The 11,498-nt window shown below is 41.2% G+C and overlaps 1 long non-coding RNA gene across 1 annotated transcript; it reads right to left on the bottom strand.

Annotated features, from left to right (window-relative positions):
* Positions 1–5,484: 5,484 nt before the first annotated feature.
* LOC118770152 lies at positions 5,485–7,273 on the bottom strand. The gene is made up of 3 exons (XR_005004545.1): positions 7,194–7,273; positions 6,790–6,833; positions 5,485–5,549 (listed from the first exon to the last, which is right to left on the bottom strand). It is a non-coding gene; the product is annotated as an uncharacterized LOC118770152 (long non-coding RNA).
* Positions 7,274–11,498: the final 4,225 nt, after the last annotated feature.

Here is an 11,498-nt window from a genome sequence, read left to right as displayed (position 1 = left end):
TTTATTTTTTTTTTCTACCACAGACTTCGACAGCCCCGAGGTCATGCAGACATGGGAAGCCGAACAATAAAACACTGTGGCTATCGCTTGTGGTATCACAAAGGAATACTGATACCACTTTATGAGCAGGGCAAAACACAGCACCGTATTTAGAAATGATGAAAGGGAAAGTGCTTGGTCACATGCTGCAGGAGCATCCATTCTTACTAACAAAGAATTTCTATATGATGAAGTTACAAATAAATACAATGTCCTATACACTGAGGTATTTTGAGTGCTTGTAGATGATGTTAAAAACTATCCCTACATGAGCCCGGAGCAACACAATGCTACTTCAGTTACTCTTTTAGACGTACACGCACACAGACATAGACTTCATAAATTCGCTGATTTGTGAGACTTCATATTCGGAGATAAGCTTTTGGAATGATCCCATATTCTTTCATGAGCCATCTCTTGGAAAGAAAAATGACACTTACTCCCCTATATTTTGTATTTTGGCCAATTGGAACACTGGGAAATTAGCATATTTTTGGAATTCCTAAAGAACAGCAACAAAACAAATATAAAAAGATGCTAGACAATTCACTCCACATCACCCAGCGGATGCTGAAGGTGCAAAATCATTATCCATAACGCACGTCACACAAACAGGACAGTTCCTTAATGTGACCTGTTCGGACCCCCTTTGAGGAGAAGAGTGTCAGTGAGGTCGGGCTCCCTTCCCTCCCTCTCCTGACAAATCGTAGCTCCCCATTGTTCTTAGCGCGTTATGGTCAGCGATTCGTCGTAGAAAGCTTTGGCGGGCGTGGCCAGTAGTGGCATCCTCTCCCCGAACGCGGCTTCCCGGAAATTCCGCCGGAGCCAGCCGTAGACAATACTGTCCAGGAATCCCTGAAGGGACACCGTCAGAGCCTGAAAAGGTTCATGTTAGAATTCAGGCTCCACCACATTATCATTAACTTAGCAGACAAACTCGTTCACAAGAATGTACAGAACATATGACACAAGCGATGACAGCAGTTTACTATTCAGCTATAACTTTATGATTCTGCACCCTGAATACTTCTTCACACTGCCAATCAACCAGACTTTACAGAAATATAGCTCCAGATCATACACACTGAGACATTCACATCTGAGTATTTTGATGTGAATCTTAGGAAGATTATAATGCCCTACAGCTGCATGTAAATGTAATTATTATTTTAGTACTTACTTGTACGATATAGAGAGGGAAGAGTTTTTGTTGAGAGTTTCCCCCCACAAATGACAGGCTCACAAGAATAAGACCTGTGGGGAAGAAGAAAAAAAACACTATTTCAGCATAAAATGTAAGGCAAAAAATGGCTAAAGTGAAACCTGTACTTCTGCTGTTTTTGTTTCTTTGCTGATAGTTAATGCCATTAGCATCATATCAAACTATGGAAAAAATGTGGAAGCCTTTCTTCGCACAAGAAGTTCAAGGACAACATAAAACAGCACAATCATTGCTTTTTTAAATGATTTTCCCCCTTATGCAGGGGCACTTGGGATAGCCAATGCAATCCTCCAAAACAGTCACAATGCTGCATTTATAATTTTTCACACCATGACTCCCACAGTGCATCACAGTGAAGAAAACACACCAATCAGAGGATAGGCAGGGTTCCACTGACATCAAATGAGCAGCTGACAGTCACCTGATGAGTCGTAGGATGGCTGAGAGCAGTGAGAGGCGGACGCTCTGCTGACAAACCCAACCCTACCCCAAGGAAACAGACCCAGCCCATTCTGCCACTGAGGGATCTGGGCCACTGTCCTGCACAGTGGTCATTAAATAATTGCTGTGTAATCGTTACATAAACTGACACATGCACTGAACAACTGTTCCAAATCCTAAAAGAGAAGCACCTTGTCTCAAAGTCAGTCATTTGTTCACTGCACAATACCCTTTCAGTACCCTAGTCTAATTTCTTGCGGTAAATTGCTCATTGTCATTTCAGTCGCTCACAGAGTGTGATCATGTGGTACATGTGAAGGTTCCCCGGGACCCCAGGGAGAGAACGGTCACAGACCTGGGGTCCAGCAGATGATGAGGACCAGCACCATGGAGCGGACGGTGGAGTACAGGCCTTTTAGATGTCTCCTTCCAAACCCGTCCCCCTCCACCAAATACATGCTTCCCTCCTTGTACCTCCTGTACCAGCTGCCCACCTTGTAGTACACTACCTGCGGAGGGGAGAGGTAAGGGGCCCCGCCCCCACTCAGGGGTTAGGCAATCAAAATCAGCAGTAACTGAAACCAATCGGTCATCTCATCATAATGGCCCTAGTAGTAAGTCAAATATGTACATTCCATATTCCTGAGGAGCTGAGCAAAGATACATACTGTATGTATAATATAGGATGTATGAGATAATGTTATAAACCCTTTAAAAGAATGAATAAATATATCAATAGAAATCTGTTCTGAGGAAACTGGCACACTGGGGTCATTCATCATGGTGTTGTATAACACAGTTTGCTATCACAGTTTGCTATTTAGACTAGGGGTAAATATGTTTCTACCACCGGAGGTCTCAATTTTCCCAGAATAAATTACAGTATGGAGGTAACATTTCTTATGAATGCTTTGTAAAATTCATATTCAACCTATCCCACAAGGTCCATTAACAAAACGGAACTATTTGGAAGTACTTACCGTGCAGCAAATCAGCCCTGACAGCACACTAATGAAGACGAAGCACTTCACAAACAGGTCATGCCCCTTGTCCTGGAACACACACAAAAAAACACGTCTTTCAAAAGCACAGCTTCAGTGAAGTAATTAGTATAAAAACAGAGAGTGTGGCAACCAATAATGGTACAGACCATTGGACCTGAGGAAACTAGGCTTGGAAGGAGTGTTACATGTGTGGAAACTGTAATGCCCCCCTGAGCAGGATACAATCCTAGGCCTGAATTGCTTCAGTAATATGTCCAGCTGTATGACTGGGTATTTTGAGTGTCTGTGAAGGTTGGAGGAGATTTGTTCATTTTAACACTCACCACGTGTGGACAGGTGTCGTTCCTGATATGCAGGAGCAAGATGCAACTGTGAGACAGGGGAAGGAAAAATGTCAAGCCAGTTAAACATATGAATCAATGTTCTGTGCTGGGTGCTGGGCAGGAGGAGTACAACCTTCTATTATTACACTTTATGGTTTGGTCAGTTGCTTGATGCCCTGTGGCCATTGAAACACTGAACACCTAAATCATAGAAAAAGCTCAATGGGAGCCTGGGAAAATCATTCCTAGATCATCTCCTAAAAAATCCTGATGTCCATGCCATCCTAATGCTTCTCTTTAAGACTGGCCTTTTGGGGGAAGCTGTACATACCTGGTGCAAAATGTGGCATAGTCGTTGTTTATTACTGCCATTGATGCAGTTTCACCAGAGTTTGTCCATATACTGCCCTCTGTCAAGCCCTCCGTAAAGATATACAGGAAGTAGACGACCATGGGAACAAACCTGGCAAATCAGACAACACAATCAGGTTTGCTGTAGGGCAAAGGGGAATGCTGTAGTCTAAGCTGTAACTGCAACAATCCAATTACAATGGCAAAAAGTGCTTACCACACTACAGCATACCCAGGGCAGAATCCCCCTCTCGTTCCACTCTGTAACTGGGTATAGAAAGAGAAGAGAGAATATAAATAATCTATTAGCATTAGGTATGACAGACAAATTGATTTGTGCCAGTGGTTAATCTGAAGTTATTGTGTCAGGCTTTCTCATAATTTGTGGCCTTTAAAAAGAAGGATTGGGAAGATTTTTTGGATTAACAGATGCTAAAACGTTGAGTTTTCCAGAAATGTATTTGGTAAGGTCTGATATTTCTGCACTTGCACAGGCAGTTGGAAATGACAAGATTTGTTTGTTTTGCCAGTTTTCTACCAGAGCATAGCATTTCACCTGCCCATCCTCTTCATCCTCCGACCTCTCCCTCCACCCTTGTACTGCCCGCTTCGACTCATAGGCGTAGACCATGATCAGCAGAAAGGAGACGCAGTAAAAAGTCTGTAAAAGAAACATCGGGAACACTGGTTCTTTCCCACCCTAAAACTCATCTTTTATGACCTGCCATACCTGTGCTTGTCCCTGCCAAGAACGCCTGCATGGGTTCAACTGGGGGTTCTTTATTCTTTTTATTGACCCAAATGCACATAAAACACAGAGATGACTGGGTACCGCGTGAGCATGACATAACACACTGCTCATGTAACCAGTGACAGCGCATCTTTCTGTACAAACCGAAAGGCAGCAAGAAAAGCAGCCCAAGTACCAGAGACAGGGGAAGTCCACGCTCGCAGATGCTGATCTTTTTGGGAAGAAGGCTGTATGGGACAAAGTTCATGGCGCTGGTCCCCAGCAGCACAGCTGATGCCAGGAAGTCAGCGAGAGCAAGCTGGAGGAGCGGCCGGGCCTGAGGGAACACACACAGACCAAACGGCCAACTGCATTATGGACATCACAGTGAAGCATTCCACCAATGGGGACAAAATGTTACTCCCAGGAACAACATTTTCTGCTCTCCCTCCTTTTCCCTAGTGTTTTTTTTTTTCATGCCTGATACTGGGCGCTTACTACACCCTTTCCAATAACGCGAAAAACACACTGTCGTCAAGTTACTTTCTCAGTAGACTTCTCTGCCGTGTTCTTGTCCTAGGCCGAAACCCCTTAAAGAAAGAACAGTCTCAAGCCTGATAGCTATTTATCTGTCGGTTGAGCAATCTGTCTCAAAGCCCTTATAGAAGATGTGGTCGGAGCACCACTCTGAATGTGAGTCTTTCACTGCATCTTTTGTGCAGTCACGCAGCGGTGACGCACAGGGGACCTGATTTGATAACGCGTTTCTGGGCAAATAAAGCTCTGAACGTGTTGCCACACAGAGAGAGATATGGACTGAGCTCTCCGGTAGCTGTAGCGGGTTTTGGGCAGAGGCGTAACTGCCGGACACCATGGGAATGTCTCCCACGGTGGAGGCAGGAAAGGCAGCTTTAGCAGTCCTGTGTCTGTTTCCCCTGTCCTCTAACATGAATGAGCAATGAGGTTGACTGCTTAGATGGGGTGGCTGTCTGGCTACTTGGATATCAAAGAAGCCAACGATTACCAATCAGGAGGTTTCAAAACGCATACAGTTTTCTTTGACAGAACGAAACCCGGAGACTTTGGTTGTAAGTTAGAACTGTTTATAACTCAAAAGGGCCATCATACATAAATCATTCGTAAATCATCACAAGTGCCACTTACTGTGTGTGAGCTTGGTGTGTCCAACTAAACACTTCCTCAGTGGTTCATTCTGAAATACTTAACTTTTTTTTTCCAGTAACCATAAAACTTTTTCAAGCTGAAATTACAATTAGATGGTAATTACATCGGAATGGCGTCCTGTGCATAATTTTCAGAAAATAACCTCTGTGCCCTTTAAAAGTGCAGGAAGTGATGAAGTTCTCCGACTCACCTGTTCATTCAGATACCGCCTTTTGATGATGGACACCACCACCACGGAAAAACTCCCAATCAAACTGCAACAGAAAGTAAAAGAATTTCCTTTACCCATCTTTTACAGGCCAAGTGTATTAAACAAAGCGTTATACAACATGCAATCACAGCCAACCCCAAGGTGAAGAATTATGATTATTTTGATATTGGTTTATAAAACAGCGCACCCATTGCGATATCATTGGGATATCCATGCCATGACCTTATAAAACTGACCTACTTACCTACTGTTTGATGAGACTCTGACCAGGAAGCCTCCATAGGTAACAATGTGATTAATTTATTGCATGATTATTACTGTATGAGAGTAGTGCCAAATGTTCAGAATGACACACTTTCACTTCAGCAACATAATCACATATTAATGGAATAACTACGTTTGTACAAAAGAAATAGAATTTAAAATCTGAAAGAATTAGTTTATCGTTGCTGAGACATCGTTTGCTTGTTGGCTTGCCTGATTGTTTTTGGTTTGCCAGTGCTGGTGTCCAAAGTTTTGTCAGATTTTGGAATCAAATATAAATAAATACAATTTTCTGAACAGATGCTTCTATGCTTTGCAGTTGCAGAGACACATATCCAGATTACTTTTCTCCTATGGAGCAATTGTTTTGGGGTCTAGAGGAGCTGTCCAGACATACTGGTGCTGAACTGTGGGCAGGGGGGATTTTGACAAATACTCTGGCATCTCTATTGATTTCTATGTCAATTTCAAATATGTAAAATTTGAAATTTTTACATATTGAAATCTTTAACATGTGATTTGTCAAAAATGGAGTCTTGGCTGCAAAATTTTTCCGAAGGAAAAAAATAATAAGAGTTTGCCTTTATAGCCATCTACATGCTTGACTAAATAAATGCTGTAGCTCTGACTTGTGTTGCTATGCCTCAGTTACATAAATCAGGACTGTGATCCACGTGACTTGCTCGCTCTACTGGTTTGTCTCTCGTGTCTGAAGAACCGCCAGTGCAAAGAGCAACAATCCTTAAAACTCGGTGACGTGAACAGTCACAAACCGGGACTTTTGGGGAATTCGCTGAAGGGTCAAGATGTTTGGACTTTTTTTCAACCTGAATGTTTACTATCTTAAAATCCGAATGATCGTGACTCTTATTTCCATTAAATGTGGTCTGGAAACGAATCGAGAGATTCAGACGCTTGGTCTTCGTTTATGACATAATCTTTCAAACATATATGAAGTATAGTACATCCTGCACAAAGGATGATCACAACGGCACAAAACAGGCAAAGATGTATCTTACCTTAATGACAGTGATGATACGTACACTATTGATAGCGCACTGATCTGAATGAAAACAGGATTGCAAGGGAAAAAAGAAATTAATCATAATGTTTGACAAATTCAGGCATGTTCTTAAGATAACCGAGATCTGATCTGACCGATTAAGGGATTTCTAATATGTCTATCCAGCTGCTTTCAAAATATATTTTACATTAAAAAGTAGCACAGTCCTTAAGGTTGCAAACAACTTAAATTAAAATAAAGCCGAGCATTGAGGTGACGATGCATGCAACTGAGAACAGTGAGCAGATATACTGTCGGCCGTTGAAAGTTACTACATTACTTGGCATTGCATCAATATCAATATGGACTGCCTCAGTTGATCATATGTTTCATCGGTCTCGAAACAAGCTTTTTTTTTACCTGTTCGTCGGTCAGTGCGGTTCGGAAACCCGCACTGTCTTGAAGACTCATTGCGAAGATTTTAGCCCATTCACACAGAGGCGAGAGATCTCCTGATGTTGACTTCAGTGGTGCTAGGTGTATTTCTCCAGACTGTATTTTTTCATGTCCCTTGGGTGTTTATTAACAATACCTCCGCCCTGTGCGTGCATAGTGAACTTGAACCGGGTCACGTGTTGAGTGCTTACCTGCGGCAGTGAAACAACCACAAAAGAATGAAGAAAAAAGAGCAGCGTCATTGTTTCGAAATGTCGCGGCCCGGCCGACAAACTTGCCATAATACATACAAATCCTGGCCGCTCTGTCGTTTAAGACTAGTTAGGTAAACTAACTTTACTAACTTACTAACCAACTTAAAATACAGACAGCCCGCAGATAGCGCGTTGAGATGCAAATGTCGCATCACCTTATGTGATACAATGATGGCTGAAAGAAAAGTTTTTTTGTCCTTTTTTGCTGCTACTTGAAGGCTCCCCATAATAACTTATTCATAAGTAATTCATGATCACATTTTGAATCAGTATGGCTTTTCCCTGAAAATCTGAAGTTTCTTCTATGGTCTAATGAGATCTGAATGCAGAATGGTAATTGCAAAGTAAGATGGCTGTGAAGGAATTTGTTAAAAGCTGAATCTAACACCTTGCCCCTGTTGTGTCCATTACTATGATACATATTGCATATAATGTTTAAAGTCAGTGGTACAGTGGCAGCCCTGCCAGGAGGGTGCCTAGATGCGTGTCTATGTTGCCATCATGGCCTGTCAAAAAAGTGATTCAGGAGGGAACTGCAGTTCCAGAGATAATAACTGCAGTTCCAGAGATAATATTCAGACACCTCCTAAACAAGTGGGTGTCTTCAAGTGTCAAAAAGATCCATTCAAAGTTGCATACATGGTTGGACTGCAAGTAAGAAAACAGCTTGAATTACTCAATGACTGACAGCTGGAACATTGTCTCATGGTGCAAGGAAATGAGCATTTACCTTTTTGTACACGCTCATCAGCTTTATGTTTGTCATAAAAAGGTGAAGCTTATTTTGATAAAGAACCCATGCCAACTATGAATTATGGTAGGGGGTTTCTTCTTTTCGGAGTTGACTATCAGCAGGACCTGGACCCCTTGCAAAGACAGATAGAGTTATGAACTGAAACACATACAGCTCCAGTACATTTTGGCCAGAAACCTGGTTCCCTGTCAAGAAGCTCAAACCTGACTCAAAATGAATATATTTGCAGGATTATAGTCCAAAGTGGTCAAGCAGAAATGTACTAAAAGTGGTTTTCTTAAATTCTGAGCACTGCATCTCATGCTCAACTGATAATCTACAACTGCGATCTACAATCTTCAAACCGATAGAACCGATAGGTTTGAGTTTAAGAAAGCAGCTCACAAAGGAAAACTGAAACATTTGACGGACCTAGAGCAATTGTGCCGGGGAAAGTCCAACGCAGAAGTGCCAAAATCTTCAGAAAACAGATCAGGAAGCGTACTGTTCAGTGTAATCCCTGCCACAAGAGGTATTACCTAAAAAAAAAAAACTACACGGATATGACTACATCCGACCCTTGTGTTTTCTCGTTAACCATTATAAAATCCATTATTTGTGAAGAGTAGCCTATACACCTTTAATCTTAATGGCACTGCACAGAACAAAGTACATCTTTAAAATAAAGAAAAATGATATATTGTGAGCACCTTTTCCTTCTACAAGCAAAAGCGTGTTTCTTGTTCTTAATTATTAAGATATGAATAAATATGGATGTGTGTGTTAACATAACAAACATTCATCATGTATTTACTGAAATGCTGCTATTCATGTTTTCATGTGTTACGTAACCTATTATCTCACGAAGACAGCAGGTGCTGGGCTTCGAGAGTTTGCCGTGCAGTGATACAGGTGAATAAAATTATTTCTGCCTCTGTCTGCCTGAAAATCGCGTTTGTCGGTGTCGTTACGAATAGTAACGTTTATCCACTGTCTTTTGACATATTCAACTGTTACATATTGAAATGTGAAGTAAGTATTTCAGGAAATACGTCAGTAATATGTTGTGGCTCATGTTCTCTTCCGATGAAACGTGGGTGGTGCAACAATTTGGAATACTCGCCGTTTTCGAGATATATTTGCTAAATGTTACAGTATCTGGACAAACCATATATATATAAAACATCAACCTAACGTTTACATGATTAAACTCACTTTTTGAACACAATATTTATAGACCAAAGTTGTGTACAAATATGATCAACAGCCTAGTGTTATATTCAATTATATAATTCTTCAGTTTTTGTATTTAGATGTATTGTTTTACATATAAAAACAAGGCATGTGCGTCAGTATCAACACGTGTGTCAACGCGTCAGTATCTCACCAATGTCTGTGAGAAATGTTCATTTTGCTAAACTCTGGCCACTTTCGATGCATAGCTTACAGTTCAACACACTGGTAGAGCAGCTTTTTGTTGGAATGAGTGTAATGTCGCATGTAGAATAATGGTAGCCTGCATCTTTATATGAGATGCATGAACAAAGCGAGAAAATTTCAGTTCAGAGCGTTAGTGAGCCAGTACCTACAATTTACCCATCGTGTAGAACTGATTCGATGACCAGAGACCCAGTCAAAAATCCTGGTAAATACTAAACTTGATCTCGTTATAAATATAAGCCTACATTCATCACAATGACGTCTAATAAAGTGAAGAAATGGAAGAATTTATGTATTAAAATATTCATTCTTTTCATATACCCCCCCTCCCCACACACAAACACGTTGCGGTGTGACTTTATGTTTGACCTGAGCAAAGTAGAGATTCTCTACCGGTGGCTTCCGGTTTTCTGAGGTGCCGATTCCCTCTGGAAAACACATTATGACTAGCGCTTTGTGACGACGTACGCAGTAACAAATGTTGACGGATCATGATTGCTTGTATGTAATTTAACAAACCACCGTTATGTCCTGCGGCATAGGTTACCTTGTCAAAAGCTAAAACATGGGCGAAATACCCCTTTATTTCTTGGTCACTTTAAAATCACTAATCGTTAGGTTCCCCGTGATACGTCTTAATAATGATAATGATAATACCCCAGCAGCTGTGATAAAAAAAACACCAACACTGCATTTTGTTAAATAAAGTTCGAGACCAAAGACGTCATTTCTTCCGACCTGGCCAGGACGTGCCATCTGTGCAGTTGCAAATACTGTATGTGTAAACGGAGACAACAAGTCCAATGTTGGGTAGCAACAACAAACAATTAAGACAGTCTGGAAAGCTGAGAACTCATCCAAACAGACCTTCTTAGACGACGTGGAACGTACAACAGTTATTTCCCAACTTTGTTTTTTGTCTTTTTTTTTTTTTTGCAAGAAACAGATCCGGTGTATTTCCTAGATGTAGATCCTGCGACTGCAGTCACCTCAGAAAGTGTTGCATAGAGGAGAGAGGTGGCATGAACCATTACAACATTCTGAGTAAAAAAAAAAATACGTGAAAACAATGAACACATTTAAACTTATAGAACCAATGATCCAGAAATACCTGTCGTTATCCACATCCCACTGTCCCATACCCCATTACATATAATGCAGAATTATTGTCTTTCAGTGACCTCTACAGGTACAAGGAGGATTTGAAAATTATGGCGAATTAAGTTCTCATTGCACAGTAATGAAAATGCACAGTAATGAAAATGAATATTTTCATTTAACAATGTAAATATACACAGCCAAATCATGCAGGATTAAGTATGTTCATTTCTGCTTCATAGCAGTAAAAGCATCCCCGCAATACCCCAGTTACACCTGTAACTTCATTGCTGACTTCTACCTGTGGAACTTAGATTGTTCACAGTCCAGCTCAGATCCCAAATGTGTAGAATAGATTTTTTTTTTTTTATCCAGGATCATTTGCTAAATACAAACGTTCCTGCAACATGTTTGACCAAAGGCTTTTTGCCCCGAGATTTGGGTTTGAACTTCTCGTGGTGTGGCACGACCACAATAGGACCAAGTATAAGGCATTGGCTGTTATACTGATATCAGTATATGCCCCTAAGTGTGCAGACATTATAGAGGGCAATGCTTAAGTATACCATTTTAGTGTCCCGCTTTAGCTCTTGTTAATCCGGCCCTCTACATACCGTTTTCCTGGCCTTCTCCGACTGTCAAACAAACCCAAGATGCAGCAGTGAATCCACTTCCTTTAGAGTTCTTTTTTGTTAATAAAGTTGTGCGAGAACGATGACGTCATTTCTTCCGCGTTGGCCTAGA

The sequence above is a fragment of the Megalops cyprinoides genome, chromosome 23 (assembly GCF_013368585.1).
Source record: "Megalops cyprinoides isolate fMegCyp1 chromosome 23, fMegCyp1.pri, whole genome shotgun sequence".
Taxonomy (NCBI): domain Eukaryota; kingdom Metazoa; phylum Chordata; class Actinopteri; order Elopiformes; family Megalopidae; genus Megalops; species Megalops cyprinoides.
The sequence above is the reverse complement of the archived record's forward strand: the minus strand, read 5'-3'. Positions and strand labels throughout refer to the sequence as shown.